Source organism: Anguilla rostrata, chromosome 1, assembly GCF_018555375.3.
Source record: "Anguilla rostrata isolate EN2019 chromosome 1, ASM1855537v3, whole genome shotgun sequence".
Taxonomy (NCBI): Eukaryota; Metazoa; Chordata; class Actinopteri; order Anguilliformes; family Anguillidae; genus Anguilla; species Anguilla rostrata.
In genome coordinates this window covers 52,011,808-52,023,916 of record NC_057933.1, presented here as the reverse complement: position 1 = coordinate 52,023,916, position 12,109 = coordinate 52,011,808, and the positions used below count along the sequence as shown (strand labels likewise).

Sequence of the window (12,109 nt, the reverse complement as noted above, 5' to 3'; positions counted from 1 at the left end):
ATAAAGAGGCTTTTTTTTGAATGGCAGACTTTATGTCGCTTGCTGCCATGTTGTGTGTTTTGGCAGTAACGCTGGAGATGCAATCGCAGAGGGCCGCTGAGAAGATGGACTGGAGAGAGGGACAGGTGGACAGGCGTGATAAGAAGTCTGTGTTGCGGCGCAGAGACCGTAGGCGCGTCTGCATCCAGCAGGGGACGGGTAATACGTTATGCCCATCATCAGCCGCGATGACCATTTTAAATCTCTCAGTCACTTGACTGTACCTTCCTTTGCCCTTTCCTTTTTTCCCCTCTCTCTCCTTCGTGTTTCACTTTTTTCTTTCTTACTCAGTATTTCTTCTTGTGTTTAAAAGGAGTTTTGTCCAATAATGCCCAATTGTGTTGACTTGCGGTCTGGATTCAGTTAATCTTTAATTTTAATCAGTTATCTTTAATTTGGCTCACTTCTCTCATGCTCTCTCTCTCTCTCTCTCTCTCTCTCTCTCTCACACACACACACAAACACACACATGCACACTGGCACACATAGCAAGAACTAACAAGCAATCACCAAATGTAATTTTATCAAACTATATTTGATCCAGAAGTTGACTGACACCTACAACCTGTAGTTCCAGTCAAACTACTCAGGTCTCTCTGATCAAGGTTAAGATTTGTAGACACAACTAATTAAAAAATGTGTTCCCAATTCCCATTAGTAGTGGATCTGATCATTTTTTGAAAAAACTTTTAATTTTTGAATGAGAACAAATGACAATCCAATTTATAATTTAAAAAGCCTTTCTTCCAAAACATAATTTTTTTTTCACATTCTAGAATCATCTTCATACATCTGTGTGAGGTTTTTACAAAACTGTGCTGAAGTTACAGCTTAATTAAAGACCCCTTTTTTTTCTAGTAGGATCAGTACAGATGCGAATCATGTAATGTTGGCAGACAAACACAAATATTTTACAAAAGTTAAAATATGTATTAATTGGGGACATTATTTAGGATACATGTCATTTAAAATGTGTTCTGAATGTAAGACCAAAACTTCCAGATTAATTGAATTTAGGCAAATTTCCTGATAAAATTAGTATGAAAGACCATTGACAATTCAAACTATTCTTGAACTGGAATAACAAAGATAACATTATAAAACCATTCTGTCAATGTTTCTTCTGATTTAAATACATTAAATGCACACCCAGAACAAATGTACATGTTGGGAATGTATTAACCTTAACTTTTTGGGAAATTTCTGAGAATTAAATATTGTTATCTGGCTTCCTGTGAACAGTCTGGTTTAACAAGAGGGAAATTTGCTGCAGTGTTTACAGTATTTCTTCCCGTAATTCCATCGCTGTGTCAATGTGTTCCTTCTGCAATTATCAAAGTTCTCCCTCCAGATAGCTGATAAACTATTTTGTGAAACCTGTAAAGTAGATGGTGGGCGGTTTCTGTTGCCCATGGGGAAAAAAGGAGAAAGAAACAAAAGCAACAACAACAGACTGCGGAAAAACAAAATAAAAAAAATGTATGAGACAACAGTGTGATATCTGACAGTAAGCTTGTGTCGGCAGTGCAAAATGTTTTATTATACTATATTGGAGGTGAGAGCTAATACTTGTTGGAAAGCAGAAATAAATAGATACCATGACAGGAAATCTGCCAAAACAATACATCTTACTTTGTTCCTGGCACATATTCTGATCTCTCAATAAAAAGATACATTGTTCTTGGTCCTTAGAAGATGAATATATGTGGTTATATAAATTTAATCTGGTTAATTTGCATTTCATTTTTATTCAGGTCAGCCAGAACACAACTATACATCTGTCATATCATATTGAATCTAAATGATTAAAGAAATCTCTGATTAAACGTACATCATTTACATTTTCGCCATACAAACATGTCTGGAAAACATGAACATCTTGTTTGCACCTGGAGTGAAGAAGATATAAATTGAGAGACTGAACAGAGACGGTGGGCTGACTCTTCCATTCAAAATGATTTGGCTTTGCCTTTGTTGTGACCATGTCCAGGGGTATACCACTGGGACAGAATGTGGAGGGTGTGGTCTTCAATTCTTGTGATGGAAATGGGATGGGTTACTGACAACAGTAGCTCCAAAACTGTTGATCAGGACCAAGGGTGGCAGTATAGTTTTGGTACAGTACAAACTTAACGATCAAAATATTTTGGACTAAATTGTGGTTGTCAATAGTATTCAACAGTGGCTCTTCTGTAATTTTTTCTAATACTAGTACTTAGTGTCCATCCCATAAGCTAGTCACCCATCTTATTTCTGCCCTCCCTCCCCATTGGCGGCAACGCCAGTTGATCAGCAGTTGTGTGCAGCGTGGTCAGCTACAGCTTGTCATTAAACAAAACTGCAGCTCCCAGAATACTTTTCTAGTTTCTCCATGTTTAATTAAGTTGACAGGAACACTGCTCATAATAGTGTGTTTGTATGTATTGTCAGGTGAGATGAAATAAAACTTGGAAAATGTATACCAGAAATATTTGTTTTGGATGTTATAAATAGAACCTCTTTAAAATTCTGCCATGCTCGGCAAAACCAGTCTTATAATTTGGCATTATGATACAATTCCCATCAGCCTTCCACCAGCATAGCATAGGCTGCCTCCCAATCCTTCCCCTACACCCTTGGTTGCCAAATCCCTTCCCTCATGAGCATACCGCCAGTTTTGCTGAGTTTGATCCAATACCACAGGCGATAAGCCTGAGTGAGGAAAGTGGGTTTGTGGTCCCCTCAACTACTCCTTCTGAGTGAGTCGGCATCATGTGTAGGCCTTGCAGCAAAGGGCCAAATTTATTGGCTAAAGTACTTTGCATTATAGGCAGAGACTGCTTACACATCTGGGAAACTTCAGGTTTAACCATGTAAATGCCAAGCCTAATAAACATTTCTTTTTTAAGGAAATAAGCACTGTTTTCCTGTAAACGTGGCTGTTCTGCTGCAGGTTTTGCACACCTTCACTGGCTGTGGCTCATTATGAGATCTGATTAGCCTGCTGAGCTGAAGACCAAGCTCCCCAGCCAAGGGAACTAACTAAACTATTGCTGCTCCGGGGCTGATATCGGTTCACGTTCTTGTTCTAGCTCACGTCTCCAAAGTTCACTATATTCTCCCCCTCTAAACTTCCACAACAACCTCAGCTGACTGACAGACGTCAGACATACATATTATATGTGTCACTGGCACCACTTTAACAGGGATAGGTAGGCCGAGGCCTCTGGCTAAGGGTACTATTCACATTTTTCTTGCTTCTCCATACACCGTTGCTATGTTTATGTTAGACTGCTAAAGATAATCATGACTGGTCATTCAGTATTACATTTATTAGTACCAATACATGTGCTGCTAGTAGGAAAAGGGAAATAATAAGAAGACATTTCAGTTATTATTATGAGGCAAGAACTGTGTTCCTGGGCATGGATATTGGGTTAATTATAATAATGTGTTTGGTTGGTCCTTTTCACACAGTACTGTTGAAACCATGATGCATGTGTAATTCTTTTTTGAAAATATGAAGTACTCCTCCATGTGTTGGTAATACACTGTAATGTTTTTACGTCTGTGAGCCTAATACAAAATATCAAACAGCAATCAATCATAGGGAGGGTTTACATATCCTTTATGGAATGTGAGCATTTAAAGCACAGAATATTCAAGTAATTTAAATGCCTTCGTATGCACTTGGAATTGGGATTCATTCCTTTGATGTGTCAGAATTGAAGAAACCCGGTGAGAGATGAGATAGCATTTCTTTAGAATAATGCTTATTGGGCCTCTAGTGGCGCAGCCCATAGAGCGCTAACCACATGCTCAACGCGCGCCGCGATGTCGATGACCGACCTTTGTCTCGCGTCTCTCCCTCTCTCTCCTCCTAATTCTTCCTGTCTCTACACTGCTCTATCAAATAAAGGAAAACCCCAAAAAAAAGATTAATGCTTGTTTATTTTCTGTGAAACATATTGATGAAGTTTACTTGTAACTTTTCAGATTGGATTATATGGCTGTACAGTATGTTAACTTGTTAAAAGGATTTTTGATATGTAATACTTCCCACTGACAATCACGACAGTAAAATGAAACATTGCACTTGTTACATTCACCACGTTAGATACAGTACCCATGCGGTTAATTTGATAAATGTTTAAAAATGATTTCATTTTTAACACTGAACATATGTCTGGGTGCATTTTTAAAAAGGGTAGTTCACACAGAATATCTTCACTCATTAAGCAGTTCATAAGTACAAAATGTTTGAGAACCTCTACCTCTAGGTTACACACCTTGTGAGTGTGAACATGTGCTTTAAGTTCACACCCACAGGGTAAGGAACACGCACTAGGGGATGAGGATTTCCACGGTCCAATGGCAAGCACTAATGACAGTGTCTCATCTCTGCCATTCTCTGTGTGTTTTTGACTAAATGGCCTCACTGGAAGGAACTAGGCCCAGCCCCAAGGAAGTGACTCAGCCCTGATAACAATTATTTGGTTCTCAGCTCAGCTCAACCCAACCCCTAGATTTGTCCAGTTTTATGCAGGTCCCTATTTGTAAGTCAAAAGGAGAATTTCTGGATGACCTTTGAATATTCAGTTTAGTCATTCCAGTTTTAAATACAGTGCTCAAATTGCAGATTGACACTCATGTTCTTTGTATTGGCAAAAGTTTTTTTGTGGCATTGACGAAACTTGCATAAAACAATTACTTTCCAAGACTGTTAGGTCAATGTTCTTCTAGTGCTGTATTACAACCAAATGGTAATCTAAACGGAATGTTCCCCGACGTCTTTGATACATTTCACTTTAGTTGGCACGGTGAACGTTGCACCACCCCAGACCAATGGAGAAAGTAGTGAGATGGAGTGCGATAGACCCAAGGAGTGGGTTGGAGACAACACAAGTGAGTTTTTGGCGATGTGAAAAGAAAGCCTTTATTGTCTGCAAAGAGCTGGCGCAGCAGTGGGGTGCAGAGTTAAGTGGGATGGGACGTGGCACGCGCCACGCAGCACTGCCCAGAGGGGGGCACAAAACTCAAATGTTTCAACTTTCACAGTGCCACCCACACCTGACACGAGGCCAAGTGAAATCAGGCACCGTCACATTTCTATAAAAAAAGAGATAGAGGAGAGATGATGCCAGAAATAAAACCAGGAACAGTTATTCTCGGAGAAATGTCCTGCTCGCAGGTTGACTCCAGGATGAAGCCTCTCTCTGATTTATCCAGCTCGCACAATAGCTTGTCATTGTGCGAGCAGCTTATCAGAGCCACGTCTTCGCAGATAAATATTCATTTGCCGCAAATTTAGCTGTGGCTACACCTTGCTGTACGTAAAAGTCAAAGTCGACCTGCTGTGTTGCCGCTGCCACAAATGGAAGCAGTGTGTGTGCTTCCCCTAACCTAACCCATCCTGCAGCCTTTATTGTGAGAGGCTGGTTACATGGGTAAGCGCTAATTACCGCGACTCGTCAGCATCCTCCTCAACAGCTCCCAATTACACGTCTCAAGCACAACAAGGGGGATGCGCCTGGCAGTCATTTGTCAGACTAATTATTTGTCTTCAGCCTGCAATTGCAGCAGGAACAGGTACGCAGGTAATTGCCTGGTGGGCTGCAGTGTTAACTTTCCCCTGATTGTCAGCAAGACGAAAAAGATCCACGCTGAAGTTCAATAACTTGCTTCAGTCAGTGGTCTGTGCATATATCTGTCTGAGTATCAAGGAATTAGCGTTAAAATGTGGAGTATTTTGGCATTGGGTAGGTACAAAGTCAAAGGCAGCCACAAAGTAGTAAAAATTTGAGGCCCTTTCTGTGTCCCAAATTGAGAAATAAAATGTGTTCATATGTTAGTTGTAATTATAAAACAACAGCTCTATGGAGTGTTTTAGACTTGATCAAAGTCACAGTGCTGTAATCTCAAACTCTTCTGTGTGTGTGTGTGTGTGTGTGTGTGCGTAAATATTAATGTGATAAAAATTTGTTTCGTCTTGATTCCGAGTATTTATCCATCTTGACAAACAGTATTGAGAAACAAATTTAAGCTACAGTGCCATCTCATACCATCAGCATTAATGATCAAATTAATATTATAATTTGAAGATTCATATCAGATAAGAGCTCAGAGAAGTCAAGCAAGGTCGACTGGACACAATGTCAAGTTGAATATTGAAATTAGAAGAAAGATATCTCATTGGAAAAGACTGGGAGTCTCATCCTCTCCACAAATCTCAAGCTCTCTCCATCCTCTCACAGCCTGTAAACTCTAGAATGGAAAAAAGCACAGGAAATGACCACCAAGCCTGTTTTCAAAGAGATAACTCAAATTGTGGTGCCACAGCGTGGTCTCCGGCCATTTTGTGATGTTCCACTCTAGAGATTTAGCCCCTGGCCCTACGCGCTTTTATAAACAACAAATGTGGACACCCAGAGCAGGGCCAGTGGGGTCCAGAGTCCAGCACTGTACACTGCCTCTCTGCTGCCTTTCTCACTCTGTCCTTATGTATGAGCGCAATTCACAGCATTCAAAGAGACAAGCATCCATACCGTACGTCCGTCAACAGAAGAAGGTGCGGTGTGTGGGGGAGGGTTTTTCGTTGTCGTTGTTCAGTTTATTTTTTTATTTATTTCATTTTTTTTACCAAGATACACAGAGCCATCTGCTTAACATTTGTTGAACAAAGATTTATTGTGCTGTAGGACACTAATCCAAAACACACATCTCGCCTTTTTTCATCTGAGAAGAACAGCGAGGGAGGTGCTACTCAAAACACTGCCTGTCTGCCTGCAGCTCGCACTTGACAAGAGAGCTGGCACAGGAGGTGAGGAACGCCAATTACATCCTCCTCCACTTGCAACCCATCTGAAACAAGTTGCTGATTTCTGAAGCATGATCATTGACACATCTTCTATACGCACGCATTAAGACTTGAGCGTATAGGGCTTTGAAGCAAGGAAACGGAAGACGTCGACTGAAATGCTACTGTGCTGTAGATGTGAGGGAAGGTCGTTTATTGGTTTTTCATGCGACACGGAAGGATTACCAGATATTTTCTGCGTAGATCTGGTGTTCCTTTAGGATGTTTGCACCTAGGCCAAAGGTCGACTGGTTCTATAAACTTCGCATCTCAAGTGAACATGTGATTCACAGCGATGTACAGTGTATGCGCGCTTGTTACTCTTCACCGCCCGATCAGACTGTGTTTTCTTGTTCTGGTTTCCTCTAACCTTTGACCCCTACATGGCAGATAAAAGTGGGGGCGGGGGGGAGTGGAGCATGTGTCGTCCTCGGATGGGTGAGCCTAGCTGCTGAGGTAAGACAAGAGGGGTCATGGTGTCTGCCTCCCGAGAAACAGGTGCCGCCCTCCCTTCCCCAGTCCCCTCTCCGGGTGGGGTGAAGGTCTTACCCCTCGTCAGGTGCTCTCCTGAGGCCCCCTGCCCTCCGCATCCCCTCCAGCAGGTGCGCCCATCACGCGGCGGCCCACGGAGTCGGGGGCTCCCCCTGCAGCCGAGTGTGCCGCCGGTGCCCTCCAACCCCGAGGTGAGGCCCCTGCCAATTCACCCGCCGACGTCAGACCAGCGCGGGGCACCTTCCTCCCATCCAATGAGGTCAAGGTGGCTTTGCTCATGGCCCGCGTCAACGGCCAATCACAACCTCGCTGACCCCGCCTCCCCTGCCCTCCCGGATACCGCCGGTGCGGCGCACCGGGGTCGGCGGGCAAACTGTGGCTGCTCTTGTTCTCCGAAGAACGTTTTTCACGGCCTTGCCTTTCATCCCCTCTCCCTGGGAATACTTTTGAGTCTTCCGCTGGGATCATAAAGATGTTGAAGGCTTAGGGATGCTTGCCTCTTCCTCCTCGCTGACACTGTTAAACCCCTGCGATTACATGGCTCAGTTTCAGCACTTTTGATGCCAGGAGGATCTCACTTTTCTGACACCCACCCCTCCTCCCTGCAGCATCTTGGGTGGGGGTGGGAGTGGGGACACCTGCCCAAGCCACGAAGTCTGTCTTTAAGCTAATGTCTGATGCATCTGTGAAGTCCCTAGGGGCCCCTCTCTCCAATTCCATGTGATCATTTTCACATATCCATTCTGTTTTTCCCTTATAATTAGAAACAAAAAAAAGAAAAGCTGAGACTGAGAGTGCATTACATAATGTCAGCAAAATAGGCTAAATTAGGAGAAAGCCAAATAGACATACACATTTTAAACACCCCCACCCCCACCCCCAGTCTACCACCTACTCACATTCTTTGTGTTTTTATTTTCCATCAATACATACTTAACACCCCTCCTCTGTTAAGGTACTTTTAAAACACCTGCTTTATAATTATTACTGGATTGCTTTTTAATGCACGCTAATAATGTTCATGCTGAGTCGGTTTGCAGCTAATAATTAAGTTCGCCAGCATGGGGTACCAGAGTCAGTAGCCTCCAGAAGGCCCAAGTCCTGTAGTACCCAAAGCACTATAGTTCTAATCTACCATTGCATGGTTTGTGTAGTAAAGCTGCCCATGGGGAAAAGTATAATACTTTGGCATACTTGAAATATGATTATATAAAGTTTAGTTGTATTTTAAATATGCTAAGTAGTTCACTCAGCTTTTAAAAGTAATTGCTGTCTTTTATACATACCCGTATACTTCAAGACAGCTGTAAGATGTGGCCTTTAGTATTCCTCACCAGTGATTACATTTGATCATTTTGGATAGTTACCTACATGTGTCCCTGGCACCTGTAACAGTGGGTCATAGTGGAGGTGGCTGGGAATTACGCCGTACTCCGCCTGTTTGTTCATGCATTCAAGCATCATGAACAGCTTTGAGAAAATCCTTGTTCCAGATTTGACTGATGAAGACTTTGACAGCTGCTTGTTCATAATACTAGCTGTTACCTCATTCAATTGGTGCTGTCCTCTAAGAGAGGAGCACTACCCATATCTGGTCCTGGATATTAAGTTCTGGGACTTATAACAGATGCTTTTCTCATGGCAACGGATTAATACCTGGAACAAGTCCCCATCGAATGCCTCTAATTAAGACATGAGACTGAATGAAGACCAGAAGCCAACAGTGGATAACACTGCACAAGGGAATAGCTGAGTGCTGGACTGAAAGTGAGTGAGGAAAGCTGCCTAATCTTCACCATGTGCTTTCCATCAAAGTTCAGACCTCGGAATGTATGATAACTTGGAGTTAAACGGGACCAAAACAAGCTGGAACTGTTTTATTGCATCTCATGTTGGGTGAATGAAATGTTATGCTTGATTGTATAAATTTGTGTTGTCAGTCCCAAAAACCACTTTTGTCGATTCCAATTTTACAAAGGTTTTAAGTTGGTTTTAAAACCACAATTAGCAGCTAGGAATTTAGGGAGGGATGCATCTCAAGTGTAGTGCATCCTTTAATAGGAATACATTGGGATGGCATACCTGCCATCCCACCAAGTTACGGCTTGGAGCGGTGGCATGCATCATACCTATACAGCACAGAGAGTTTGACACTTTTCAGGGTTTCCTACTGAAATAACCAGAATGACCACAGACAGCCCTTAAGAACATTAACTTCTGTACCTTCTAACCTCGTGTAAACAAAAATAATTCACAAATACAAACAATAAAGCCCCAAACGTGGGTTATTTTGGGTTTTTTCTTTCTTCGTTTTCCATAGAGCGTATATGAACTGGAGAGAAGTTGCAGAAACCAATATGGCGTCCAGTGCACCACAACTCAATTTCTCCTTAGGCTATAATTGAATAACTCCTGCCCTTTTCTATCAAACTAAGGGGTTTATAGTCATATTTTCAACCCAGTTATACCTGAAATACATAAAAGAATAAGAATCAAGAGGTATTCAGTCCATTGAATTAGCATAACCTTGAATCACATCATTCGCAGAGCTAATGTATGATGTGTTGGTGATGTAGTTGTATTTTCTGAAAAAATTGCGTGGAAGTATGCAAAATATAGCCTACCAACTAGCGTTAGCTAATAGAAATATAAGGAGCTGGGTTGATTTTGAGGTTTATTTACAACCGTTTTACGAGCTATATTTGCTAACTCGTTCAAAACCCACAGACAAGCATACAAACAATGTGAATGATATATCAAACAATACACTATCTTTGAAACTGATGTGGTCTCGGACAAAAAAACATAGTCTTACTGAATAGATTGGGTCAGGGGTGCACAAACCTTTTCAGCAATGACCCAAAGATTAATCCATGTTTTTCATGACCCAAACTGATGTCATTTTCCTTAATAACAATTAATTGAAAAAATAACTGTTAAACTGCTGACAATAGCCATTTTTTAATAAAAGCTAAATGAAAGGACAAAGTTACCCCACTGCAATTAGCAGGCAATTAATCACTGAATGAATAGTCAAATTTAAGGCTTTTGATCAATGAAGCATAGTATGAGTGAAGTGCTCAAAGCTGCTAGACAGAAAACCGTAGGATAAAACAAAACATTTCTTCTCATTTCTTCAATAGTATGTATCAGTCATTTATCCATTTCCCAGTGGGAAAGTTTAAACAATTTAACTAATATTTCCGTACAGACAATGTTTCAATAATGTTACATATTTGTATGTGAAAAGCACTAAAAGACGGTGATTAGCTAAACCATTATGAAACGGTACTGGCGGTATATCAATGATGAAATAATGTTAGCTGGGTGGCTAACTAGCTGTTTCATCACAACAACCCACTAGCTAGCAGCCTTCTCTTCTGTTAACTTACTGAACAATTGCTAGCTAGCCAGTGACATTAACTATAACAGTCAAAAGTTAACTACAGTAAACCAGCTATCTGCTAGCAGTTTCCACTTGCCTCCCATAATTTGAGGCTTGCAACAAGTTTAACGTTAGCCAGCTTGCTAACGATACAGCGCAAGTGTAATGTTAGTGATAAAGATGGCAATGTTTCCGAAATTATTTCATGCAACTTGGGCATGTGTTTTTTATCTTACCTTTTGACGAGAATGTGGTCTTTCAAACTTTCAAACAGGGCCAAGTTACGTGAAATAATTTAGGAAACAATGGGCAGCACTGCTTTGGAATAGAGCGTGTTGGTGCATGCTAATATAGTCAATGTTGTTTGCTGCTGTTCACTTATAGACAGTGTTTTGCATGTGTGGGTAATTTGGGATTTTTGCACATTGAAAGTATGTTTGTATATATATATAACACAGACTTTTTAGGTAGATGCATCAAGCTTGAACATATTTAAGGTAAAACACACAAAACCATCTCTTTATCTCCAATGAATGATGGGAAAGTTCAATAAATATTTCGGGAGAGATTGCTTAAATTCTACGTGCTTTTTGCAAGTGAATTTTTGCATCTATATGTTGGCTATATGCAAGTGAATTCTTTTAACGATAGTTTTTGTTTCTGCTACTGTATTGCGTGTGTATGTCCAGGAATCCAAATATATGTAATTGTATTGAGTTGCCTTGATATGTGTTAACTTTTAAATCTATTAAGACTGTTAGATTTACCTTGCGCCATGTTCGTTTTTACCCCTACCTCGGGGTTAAATGTAACATTTCACTCTCAGTACTTTCGATCAGATTGCTAGTTAATGGTATGTCCCAAAAATGTAATTGTGGTGTGTATTCTTAGCCAAGGGATGTAGGTTGTTCGTATCAACAAAGTATTGATCTATCTGGAGTAATATTTTCAGATTTGAGCCAAATACGAAAACTGTTATTTCCTCTCTCTCCCCTACATTCTATAAATAGAGGAGAATGCTATATTGTAAGACGATAATGAATATTTGGAAGTATGCATTGATGCAAGCTGAGTAACCATACAGCCAAGGCTCTATTCTGAACAAGATTGCAAAACTGTTAACTAGCCAAATTTTAACGTGTCATGGTTCCTGGTAGACAGAAACTCAGAAATGCATCAAACCTCTTTTACAGTGCATTATAATACAGGGGAACTATCAGCACTGAACGGACAGACTTCCTGATTCTGTGGTTGTCAAAAGTAACCATTGCTCCCCTGGCCTTCTTGTTTCTGCACCCCTGGTTTAATCTGAAATTATTTGCATTGATATTGAGACTTACTGATATTGAGATATTGTG

At 41.0% G+C, this 12,109-nt stretch overlaps 1 long non-coding RNA gene across 1 annotated transcript; it reads right to left on the bottom strand.

Moving 5' to 3' along the window:
- Positions 1-7,081: 7,081 nt before the first annotated feature.
- On the bottom strand, positions 7,082-11,089 carry LOC135241947 (uncharacterized). The gene is made up of 2 exons (XR_010326177.1): positions 10,988-11,089; positions 7,082-8,119 (listed from the first exon to the last, which is right to left on the bottom strand). It is a non-coding gene; the product is annotated as an uncharacterized LOC135241947 (long non-coding RNA).
- Positions 11,090-12,109: the final 1,020 nt, after the last annotated feature.